Here is a 12,564-nt window from a genome sequence, read left to right on the forward strand (position 1 = left end):
CCAATAAAAAAAATTGAAGGGGGTGACAACCATTATTGGCATGAGTATATAAGAAGATATATTCGGGATATTTAATCTCACGTTAATTTAAATCTTTTAGGAATTAAGCATATATGAGTGTGCTGATTTCAAGATATCGGAAATACCAGTTTGGGTACCATTAGCAATGCCATTCAATGTTGTTCAATCATTTTACATCATTATAGACAGGACAGAAAAAGAAATACTACATTTTTATGTATTTATCCAACAAGCTACATTATAAAACATTGGTCATATCGTTGGGCATTTAGATCATTATAACCAAATGTTAAATGTTAATGTAAAATCAGACAAAATCTAGTTCCTAAATTTAAATCCATGTACAGATTAATAGTATTTTTATTCTGTTTTAATACCCTCTTAGATTCACCAACGATTTTGCACCATTCGTATAACAATTTGTCGAATTTGTCCTTCGTCTCATAGTCCGTCAATTATGCCGCGTCTCTCAATTTATAGCTACAGTTATCAGCGGCATTTCGAGGTATTAGGTGAGAAAGATAATCAAGTGTGAAGTGGCTGATCAGTTTTAAAATATGTCGTATTGTAACTGGTGGTAGAGAATTGTCTCGGCAAATTTTCATTCATTCATTCATTCAACGTGATTAGGAACCGTTGTTGCTCGTTAAACCGTCCTCAGTGCGTCTAACTGTAACTGTGTCTACTTACCACGACTTAAAATGTTACATAAATTGTCACTGTGCAGTGTGTGAAACGAACCGCTTGTTGTAAAATTCGGTGCTATGACATTTTTTCTCTTTGTGGATAATAGTGAGTGAGTTTAGTTTTACGCCACACTCAGCAATATTCTAGCTATATAGCGGTGGGCTGTAAATAATCGAGTCAGGACCAGACAATCCAGTGATCAACAGCATGAAGATCATCTACGCAATTGGGATACGATGGCATGTGTCAACCAAGTCAGCCAGTCTGACCACCCGATCCCGTTAGTCGCCTCTTACGACAAGCATGGGTTACTGAAGACCAATACTAACCCGGATCTTCACGGGTCACTCAATTAAATGCTACAATAGGACATATATTGCAGAGCATACGACAATAATCACGACCCTCTACAGTGACTGTTCCAGATGATAGCCAAGCTAATTAAAGTTCTCTAACTATGAAGATTAGTGTAGTTCTTACACAGTCACAAATGATCCCGCAAATATTGCATCAGCCAAGATCAGGATGAAGACGGTTCATTGTACATAAGACCTCTGGCCCGTATACATAGTGTTATAATGACGGGCAAAGTCTGGACATTGCTAATAGTGGAAAGCATCATAACATGGTGAATTTAGTTGACAGGAGAAATCAGACTCTTCCTTAATGGCAGCGATTGCGTTAAAAACAGGGCTAATTTTACATGGACAGATTCGTCCTCTGATGATAAAATTCTTATAAGTGTTTCCCTTGTAGGGTGACAACAATATGTCTGTAGAATATACTCCATTTTAAATCGACATAAGCATCAAATATAAATAACAAATGACAGACAGGTAAAATATTAAATGTTTGGCCAGTGACTGTTTACGGCCTGTATTGAATCTATTGTTCATTATATCTGTCAAATCGAGTCTAAATCTAATAACTGTATTTCTAAGTTTCAATTGACTTGATAAATATCTCTCAGGTTCCATAATTGTTTTAAAGGATCTATATACATCAAATCTAAAACTTAAACTGAGGGTATTCATCCAATTCTGACGAAACATATCAACGGGTCTTTGACGAAATTCGTTCATGAACAGCCACTAGTTACCAACACCTTGGAAAAGTCATACATATTCAAATCCATACGAAAATAACATATACCTTATATGTATTGCCCATATTACATAACCAAGATTATATAAATTAAGCGGCATGTTGTAAGATGTTTTGGGTAGCCGCTGTTCATGCATTCTCAGTATTTTGAACCAATGTTTTATGCATCGAAGGTGAGTGTTTATGTAAAGTGGATATCTTCCACATTCTCCGTACACCATATAGTTTGTTGTTATAGGATGACCAGAAATTATTGAGAATTTTAGGAATATGTTTAATTGGATTTCTAGTATAAACAACCTTGACCAGCTATCAAGTGCTTGGTTTCATTCAAGAGAGACAACTCCGTTAATCCTTTTTCATTAGTTTGTGAAGAGTTATCCCCCTTTGTTTACTTGCTAGCAGACGACATTTTCAGTGATCCTCAGTATGGATGATTTAGAGAAGAGGAAGTTGATTTTAGAGTATTATAACAAGGACATCAGATCAGCTAAAGTGATTTCAAGTAGAACAGGCATCCCTTTGTCCACTGTTTATCGTGTTTTGAAAAATATTGCAAATGGATATGGCATTGAGCACCAGGGACGCGCAGGTAGGCCCAGAAAATTGACTGTCGGTGACAGGAGGCGGCTTCGTATTCTTGTTTCTAAAAATAAACGAAAACTGAAGGCCGGATATGATTGATAGAGGAACTGTGGCTGTCTGTAAGGAGACAATTAGAACTGAGCTGCATGCAATGGGTTGGCAGAAAAGTCGAGGAATTCCATCACCGATCATGAAACCTGAACAAAAGGAGCGAAGGTTGAACTGGTGTTTACAGCATAGACATTTTAACTGGGACAATGTGATTTTCTCAGATGAAAGTTCTGTGTGGCTGTTTCCTAATACACTGAAATTCTGGACCAAACATACTGAAAAACCTTTGTATCAGCGCCCAAAGTACCGTCCGAAATTTAACGTGTGGGGCGGCATGTCTGTGTTAGGGGCAACGCCCCTCTGTGTATTTGAAGGGAATATGAACAGTGAGCGGTACACAGATATTCTCGAGGGACATTTGTATCCCGGGCTGGTTAACGCGTTTTGGGGGATATTGTCTCTTCAAACACAAAAGCTTCATGATAGTGCCGCAACGGCCAGGCAGCATCACAGAGGCGATCGTCAGCCCACCTCCTAGCCGCTGTCCGAGGGTCAAGTCCCGTTCCATTAAAATTCATTGTCATCTGCTCACGTGTTCTATGGATATTTGAAGACACGCACATACACACACACACTCACACCTCAACAGTTTGTCAATTCTCTTTCCCTCACACACTCTCTCGCTCACACACACGCGCACGCACTCACACTATTCATATCATACTTATTTTAACACACACACTCACTCCACACACCTCAACATTTTGTATCCTTCTAGCAATTTTTACACACTCTTGCGCGTAATTCTTCTCTCTCATGTTCTATCTAAAATACCAGATCAACAACAGCCCCTCACTCACTCTCACGCACGCACGCACTCGCACGCATCGCACACACACACCCGCACACGCACACACACGTTCTCATCTACACTCGTCACTACCATTCTAAACGCACTTTCCAGTCCTATTAACATCATATCAACAACACAATTAGATATATATCAAAACATCATATTCCAGCTTATGGGCACAACACTACCATGACAAGCAAAGCATGGCAAATCAATCTCAGACATATTTCAAACACATCTTTCAACACAAACATTAATCAAACAACGGCCCATAAATACATCCATATATGCTTCAGTACATATTGGAAAGCGGTTGCCAGGAATACAGACAATTCCTTTGATGGAACATAGACACACAGGTGTATGCTGCGATAGAGAGCATACAGAACAGGGTCATTGAAGCCTGCATTGCCGAATTGATTGAAGAAATAATGGAAAGTCCTCATGCTGCCCATGGTGACTTGACAAAATATTACCGGGACTAGAGGGTGGTAGGCTGAGGGGAGGCTGATGGAGAGACTTACTGTTCAAATGGTATGTCTTTGAATCTGGAGTTATGTTGGGTGCTAATATTCACATTTGATACGTGAGTAATGAGTGAAAAAAGGCAGCGGATCTGCACATGGCTGTGCTGATATAAAAAATTACAATCTTTAAATTCTCAATAATTTCTGGTTGTACTGTGTATAATGTTGAGAGGCATTTTAAAAGTTGTATAGAAGAAAGAAAACCAACATTAAGGAACTCCCTACATGCCAATAAAAGTATTTTTTCAATCCGTTAAAAAGTCTGAAAACCCCCTATTTCTGCCCCATATAAAAGCATTAGTTGAAACTGTGCATCGAAAAGTCACACATCTCTGGTGATATTGGCACTAATGGGTAGAGTGATGAAAGTAGTGAGTGAGTGAGTGAGTTTATTTTTACGCCGCACTCAGCAATATTCCAGCTATATGGCGGCGGTCTGTAAATGATCGAGTCTGGACCAGACAATCCAGTGATCAACAGCATTAGCATCGATCTACGCAATTGGGAACCGATGACATGTGTCAACCAAGTCAGCGAGCCTGACCACCCGTTGCCGTTAGTCGCCTCTTACGACAAGCAAGGGTTACTGAAGATCAATATTCTAACCCGGACCTTCACGGGTCAGTGATGAAAGTAAATAGTCTAGAGCTTTTTATTTTGCTTTTGCTGATAAGGCAACAACAGTTTTACCCATTTTCAATGTATAATTAAAAAGCATTCCAAGATATTTGTATTTAGAAACTATTTGCATTGTAATGCCATGATAAGACAATTTTTCGCCATTAGCAAGTTGTCCACCCCTTCTAAATACAACAATATTTGACTTATCAATGTTAACATCTAATTTCCATTCTTTCGAGTAATTCTCCAAAATGTACAAGCGGTTCTGTAAACCTGCCACTGTGTCCGATACTAAGATCACGTCTAATTCACTAATGAAGAAGGAAAAAGGAATAGGACTTAACAAACATCCTTGCTTCACACCTAATGTGCTCTCAAAAATAGTCAGTGTATTCTAACAATAACAGATACATCACAGAATGTCATCTGTCAGTTGCTGTGCGACCGGATACGATTTTATAATATTTTGCCCGATTCAACATTCAGGATGTTTTTGAAGAGGTGAAATATAGCTGCCAGGATCCGCTTCTTCTGGTTCGAATCGTTGATTGGTCCTGTCAGCATCATACAGTTTCATCAAACTACACGTCTATGACTTTCAGTTTTCCCTCAAAATACGTTAACCTTCTGTTAATACATTTCTTCAGCCTGATCCTCTATCCAGGGCGACAAGAGACTCCGGAAGCAGTAAGCATGACGTCTTTGTTGGCCCTGGTAGACATGCACACTTACACACTTTCACGTTTTATATTATGTAATATTATTTGTTCGATTTGCCTGTAATCATTACTCCTGTGATTAGCTGTCTAATGACGTAGGCACAAGATACTGTTTCTATTCACTCATTAACGATAGCTTACTGACCTTTACAGCCCTATCATATGACGTGGCAGATCTTAACAAAACTAATAGTCCATCATTCGTAGGAAGGGAACTGCCGACGTCATCCTAACAACCTGATTCACTCTCACCCCGTTGGGATTCTGATAAGAGCAATTACCAAGCAACCTAGTTTGGTCGTAGCCTACTTCATTCATTGCGCGCTATCGAACCCTGTTATTAAATCGTTGCTTTATTTCATATATATGTTATAGAGCAAGTGCTGCGTTACATGACATACGGACACACATTTATTAATTACTAGATCAAGTATTTAGTACGGGAAATGCCATTTGTATGTTTGTGTCCTTTCGAAAGTATACTATTCATAAAAAGAAACGCTGCGTTACATGACATACGGACACACATTTATTAATTACTAGATCAAGTATTTAGTACAGGAAATGCCATTTGTATGTATGTGTACTTTCGAAAGTATACTATTCATAAAAAGAAACGCATATGCGATTTTGATAATATTGGACTCCTGTAGCAGCGGCAAAACAATACAAATATACCGTTTCTTTCCAAAACTTCATCTTTGTGTGATTGTAAACTGCTTCAGCGCCAAAACGCAGCAAATTTCAACGTTTTCCCTTGTTGTAGAAGAGTTTGAAGAAGCTGTGGCTGTTTTCAACGTTCATCAGAGCGCCTTTGAGATCGTTTCCTGCAGACCACTCTCTTCCAACATCGTTCGAGAAGCAGCAGTCCAAGAGTTACCACCCAAGCTCAGGACCGCGACAACCGGGTTTCTCACTTGTGTCATTGTCTTGCCACAGCCGTGGAGACTGCACAACATCTCTGATTTGAGAAGAATTTCCCACCAAACTGTCAGGAATCGATTGCGTGAAGTGGGGATTCGTCCAAGAAGGCCAGTTATCGACCCTGTTTTGAGAGACTTCCATAGGCTTAATTGCGATGGTGTCAACGAAGTCCTTGCATGTCACATGCTTCCGAATATTGACCGACAAAGGGAGTTGTCCCAGCATGACAACGCCACTTCACATACAGCACGCGTCACGGTCAGCTACCTTGCCAATTCTAACGTCAATGCCTTGCCATGGCCTTCCCGATCACCAGATCTGAAACCAAACGCCTCAGACACTTCCACAGCTGGCCATCGCATTGCTGTCTTTTGACGCCATCTTGTGGACTTGTGGACAAAAACACAACAATAAAGGCTGCTGTTGTGAATGTTCACCTTAACCATTGAAATTACATGAAATAATTGCTCTTATACTAACACAATAAATTCTTGTAAAAATGGCTAATGCGTTTCTTTTCTTGAAGAGTGTAGTTCTGATCGGTCTAATAAATATTTCTTTTTCTTTTACACCTCATCTATACACCTTTTCACCAGTGAAGATCCGGACTAGGTAGAATTGGCTTCAGCAACCCATGCTTGTCGTAAGGGGCAACTATCGGGATCGGGTGGTTAGGTTCGCTGACTTGACACATGACAATGTATACCCTTCTGCGTAGATCATGCTGATGATATATTGATCACTGGATTGTCTGGTCCAGACTTGATTCTTTACAGAGTGCGGCCACATTGTTGGAATATTACCTAGTGCAGCGTTACAAAAACAAACAAACATGATCTCTTTCATACAACATATGTTTGCGTGTAACTTACGACGATATTTTAGGGTATGAACATCTCGTGTTAAATGACGAGAAGTGAGACTAGACAACTAGCGAAGTGAACATGGCTCACGTTATCGGACCATATATGAGAGGTAGACATTTTTGTAGATCATGGTCTAATGTTAGTATTATCACTGAAGATGTAAGCAGTATTATTAGTAGTAGTATTCCGCCGTGTTTTGTTCCAGTCATAACTCAAGAACCGGAGGTTAGGATCTTTTCACAAATATATATTCAACAAGATGCACCTGGTCCTGAAGCCGATACCACAACAATCTTAAGGTTCTAGGCTCAAATAAAAAGGGCAGCTTCAAAATTCAAAATTATTATTTTTTTAAATTCAATTTCAAGTCCAATAATTTCCGAAACTACTTGTCCAATGAATTCCAAATTTCTAGTACAGGTCCGGAATCAGATTCCTTTCAATTTCAACTGAGCACCCATGTGACTAAATGGCACTGTTTGGCAGCCATATTGGATTGAAGTTTTGGGCCGTGTTTTTCACCAGTTTTCGGAGTACTTGTCTCCTAAAATGTGCTTAGCTCGAACTACTAGCTCCAGAGCTTCTAAAATGGTAATACTTTGTGTTCAGGGCCTACCCTGCACATTGGGAACAAAGATTGCCGATATGTGCTGGTTCTGATGTCGCGTTTAGTTGCTGAACCTTTTTTCAGTCATTATAGATATAATGCATCTCTATCCACATTAATCCAACTTTATGTCAATACTGGATGTAGAGCACAAGTGTTTAAAGAATGTAGTCACTGCAATCGACATCGTATGACTTTGTCATATGACCTTACACTGTGATTTGTTTTGTCTCATTCTCCAAATCACCAGCTACAACTAATGGAGAGGTGAAATATGTTTTATTGCGAGTCCCGTGCTGTCCGCCTTTCAGGACAATAAACACCATATTACGACATCAGGATTTAGGACACTTGTTGACCTGTCTGTCTGGAATTCACTGAGTACTCTGATATTCACACGAGACCAAGAACCAGACCACTTTTTGGACAACTTGAAACTGCACTTCAGTGTCTGTACGTGTCATCCTAACCGTTGAAATGCTCCGCAAATAAACCTGTCCTGAAACTAGAACAGTTGCGTGTGGGTTGGCGGGGCGGTTAGTGCACACAGCCTGTTGCTGTTGACTGACTGTTTTCGTGTCTCCGTCCTTGGAATAGAATTTAGTTTAAACTGAGTTTACCTCTATTTGGATTGGGTTGTTTGTCGATGAAACGCGCGATTCCTGTCCATTTCGTCCTACGGCTGTGTTTACGAATTCGGTTCGCCCCAATATGTTTCAATGTCAGCCAGGGCCATACCAGTGATCGCCTTTTCGTAATAAAGAAGTTGTCTAAATAAGCTGACTGATGTAGCATATATTTCAAAGCTGACTGATGTTCATATCAGTGTTAAACATGAGGGGCGGTGGGGTAGCCTAGTGGTTAAAGCGTTGGCTCGTCACGCCGAAGACCCGGGTTCGAATCCCCGCATGGGTACAATGTGTGAAGCCCATTTCTGGTGTCCCCCCGCCGTGATGTTGCTGGAATATTGCTAAAAGCGGCGTAAAACCAAACTCAGTCAGTCAGTCAGTTAAACATGACATACCCGCCCACCCAGCCGTTAATATGCGGATGAACATAAAACCACATATATATGTAAAAAAGGTTTATCGTATGATTTTATTCTCATTTACTAAGATAATGAAAATGATTCACGTGGATGTCAATTTGTCAAGGAAACAGATCTAATCCGGTAAAATTGCTTCGTCGGCGAAAGTAGAGTAAACGTTCTCCGTTCAAAAAGTAGAGCAAACATAGGCCCTTATCGAGCACTTCCACCACGACGAGTGACGGCGGTTGAACCAGACACCCATTGACAAGATGAGAATTGAATACGATGTGGGCGTACAGAGTGACCTAGGAATAGATGCGCGCATCGAGCCGTGATGTTTCTGTTGTTCTGGTACATGATTATCAAAGAATTGGAAGACATCAGGCTAAATACCGGCCATAACACCAACACTTTCAGGCACAATATATATCCCTCCTGTATTTGTATATCGATTTCTGATTTGAATCTCACGTGGCGATTTAAAGATCTACCCATATTGATTAGCTAAAATTTACTGCAAAGAGTAACGGCTAAATGACTGGCGAACAACACCAGTATTAGTTAATTGGTATTCACAGCATACCAGTATTGGTTAATTGGTATTCACGGCATACCAGTATCGGTTAGTTGCTTTCATAACATGCCATTATTGGTTAGCTGAAATTCACAGCATACCAGTATTAGTTAATTGGTATTCACGGCATACCAGTATTGTTTAGTTGCTTTCACAGCATACCAGTATTGGTTAGCTGAAATTCACAGCATACCAGTATTGGTTAGCTGAAATTCACAGCATACCAGTATAAGTTACTTGGTATTCACAACATACCAGTAATTGTTAGTTGACATTTACAACATACCAGTAATTGTTAGTTGCTTTCACAGCATGCCCATAATAATCAGTTGGTTTCACAACATTCGCAGTATACCAGTACTGGTTGGTTGACATCCGCAGTATACCAGTATTGGATGGTTGACATCCGCAGTGTACCAGTACTGGATGGTTGACATCCGCAGTATACCAGTACTGGTTGGTTGACTGGTTGTACTGGTTGGTTGACATCCGCAGCATACCAGTACTGGATGGTTGACATCCGCAATATACTGGATGGTTGACATCCGCAGTATACCAGTACTGGTTGGTTGACATCCGCAGCATACCAGTACTGGATGGTTGACATCCGCAATATACTGGATGGTTGACATCCGCAGTATACCAGTACTGGTTGGTTGACATCCGCAGTATACCAGTACTGGTTGGTTGACATCCGCAGTATACCAGTACTGGTTGGTTGACATCCACAGTATACCAGTACTGGTTGGTTGACATCCGCAGTATACCAGTACTGGATGGTTGACATCCGCAGTATACCAGTACTAGTTGGTTGACATCCGCAGTATACCAGTACTGGTTGGTTGACATCCGCAGTACTGGTTGGTGACATCCGCAGTACCAGTACTGGTTGGTTGACATCCGCAGTATACCAGTACTGGTTGGTTGACATCCGCAGTATACCAGTACTGGTTGGTTGACATCCACAGTATACCAGTACTGGATGGTTGGTTGACATCCGCAGTATACCAGTACTGGTTGGTTGACATCCGCAGTACTGGTTGGTTGACATCCGCAGTATACCAGTACCAGTACTGGTTGGTTGACATCCGCAGTATACCAGTACTGGTTGGTGACATCCGCAGTATGCCAGTACTGGTTGGTTGACATCCGCAGTATACCAGTACTGGTTGGTTGACATCCGCAGTATACCAGTACTGGTTGGTTGACATCCGCAGTATACCAGTACTGGTTGGTTGCCAGTATTAGTTTTTACTGACTCAATAACAATACTGCAGCCATTAACGGCGAACAAGCAAATCCTGGTACTCACACGTCTTAGTCGTATGTTGCAAACAACTGCGTAGACTCAGGTAACCGAGCAGTCATCAGGCAGCCATCTTCATTTACCCAGACTACAAGTTTATTCCGTGCAAAGGTGGACCACGCCGGCCAAAGAGGTTATGATAACTTTCACATTCACACAGACTGTAAGCCTGAAGAGGAGATATATATTCGTTTCTCTAAATGGTTTAGTTTAGACCTTAGCAAGGTCTTAACAAGCGAATGAAAGGTTAGTTGTGTCAATCTACATAATTATATCTATTACTGATAATTCCGGCGAGGATTGAGAAACTTATTGTTTTACTCAGCTCTCGGCAATATCTGGGTACAGCACAGAAGGAACATCATTAATGAATTATTGGCTCCGCTCTGTATCCATATTATACAACTTGGGGTTAGAAAAACTCTAGGGGTCAGAGAAAGTAGAGCTGAAACTATTGACATAAGCCCAATTATTTGCCACTAACCCAATTTCTATGGTAACCACCCGTGAAGATCCGGGTTAGAATTGATCTTCAGTAACCCATGCTTGTCGTAAGAGGCGACTAACGGGATCGGGTGGTCAGCCTCGCTGACCTGGTTGACACATGTCATCGTGTCCCAATTGCGCAGATCGATGCTCATGCTATTGATCACTAGATTGTCTGGTCCAGGCTCCACTATTTACAGACCGCCCCCATATAGTTGGAATATTGCTGAGTGTGGCGTAAAACAAAACTCACTCACTCTATGGTAACCATGAAAATGTTTTCATCCGTTCAGTGTCTCGGAAGTACCCGTGTAACTGCCTCCAGATCATCCTCACTTTGAAATGTATTCAAAGTGAAAATGCATAAGGCTCACAAAAGTCTGTCTTCCACATGCACTATGTTGTTGTGTTTGGGCGTTGGAATCAAACATGGTGCTGGTGTGTTTCAGCACCCTTGTTTTCCGCTGTTTTTGACAGTGTTTCATTTCACTCAAACTCAACGAATATTGAATGAGTTGCTTCACTGCATGTTCCAACATGTCGTTTAAAGTGCCCGTTAAGCACACAAAACATTGCATTTACCTCACAGTATAAATGACCTCACCACGTTTAAGTTTATACATGACTATTAAATTTTAGGGTGTTCCCATACATTGTGTTTGTAATATATCATTTGGTATTGAAAATGTGCAGTTCTACATAGCATTCAAACCCAAGTGATGAATCGCTAATGATATTAATTAGTATTTTCTTCGCTCACAATTGACACCTGTCAAACATACTTTTCTTTGTACTGTACATGTTCATTGGTGAACAAAAAAATATACCGAAATATTGCTGGTTGTATTTTTACGCAAAGCATTCTGTCTTTTCCATTCCAGTTTTAAGTTTTTATCAAATTCCACGACCTCAGATAAAATATCTTATTCGACATCCCTTGCGTAAGTTTACGGTCAGAGGTTGACTTACGGCCGCGTGACTGGAATGCAACATGTTAAAAATATTCGCTTACGAAACAGTGCGTCCGAAACTGAACCCTGAGGGCATACCTGACAAACTGTAGCCTACTAAACTACCGGTCAAAAGAAAGTATACCCTGTACCCCATCATGAAGAAACGTTGTTAGGTTGTACTGAGAAATTGCCACCCATGTGTTCATGAGTAATTTGTGCAGGTAAACCGTTAAGATATACTTGTTGATATTGGATGACGTATAATCATAGCTTGTCTTGTTTGTTTCATTTGAGCCATCCTGACACATTGGGGTATACTTTCCTTTGTACAGTAGTGTACCTGGATGTGTTTCAAGTTGCAGCGAAGCGTGACCGACTTGTTGACTTACATATTATTTCTGACATCAAAGGTAGCATTGTGTCTTCAAGGACATGTGTCTAGCACCGCATGTTTCACCTCCATTATCCTAATTCAGGTCAACCGGCCTGTTTGCACCCATACAAAGGCAGTCAAGCATTTATGGTTCCATTCCTTCAAATCGGAGATGGCCCTGACGTTATTTGGTTGGTTGGTATTTAACCCCACATTCAGCGATATTCCAGCTATATGGCGGCTTTCTGTAAATAATCGAGTCTGGTCCAGACAATCC

This window comes from Haliotis rubra, unplaced genomic scaffold (genome assembly GCF_003918875.1).
Source record: "Haliotis rubra isolate DU_JTF1 unplaced genomic scaffold, ASM391887v1 Scf2, whole genome shotgun sequence".
Classification (NCBI taxonomy): domain Eukaryota; kingdom Metazoa; phylum Mollusca; class Gastropoda; order Lepetellida; family Haliotidae; genus Haliotis; species Haliotis rubra.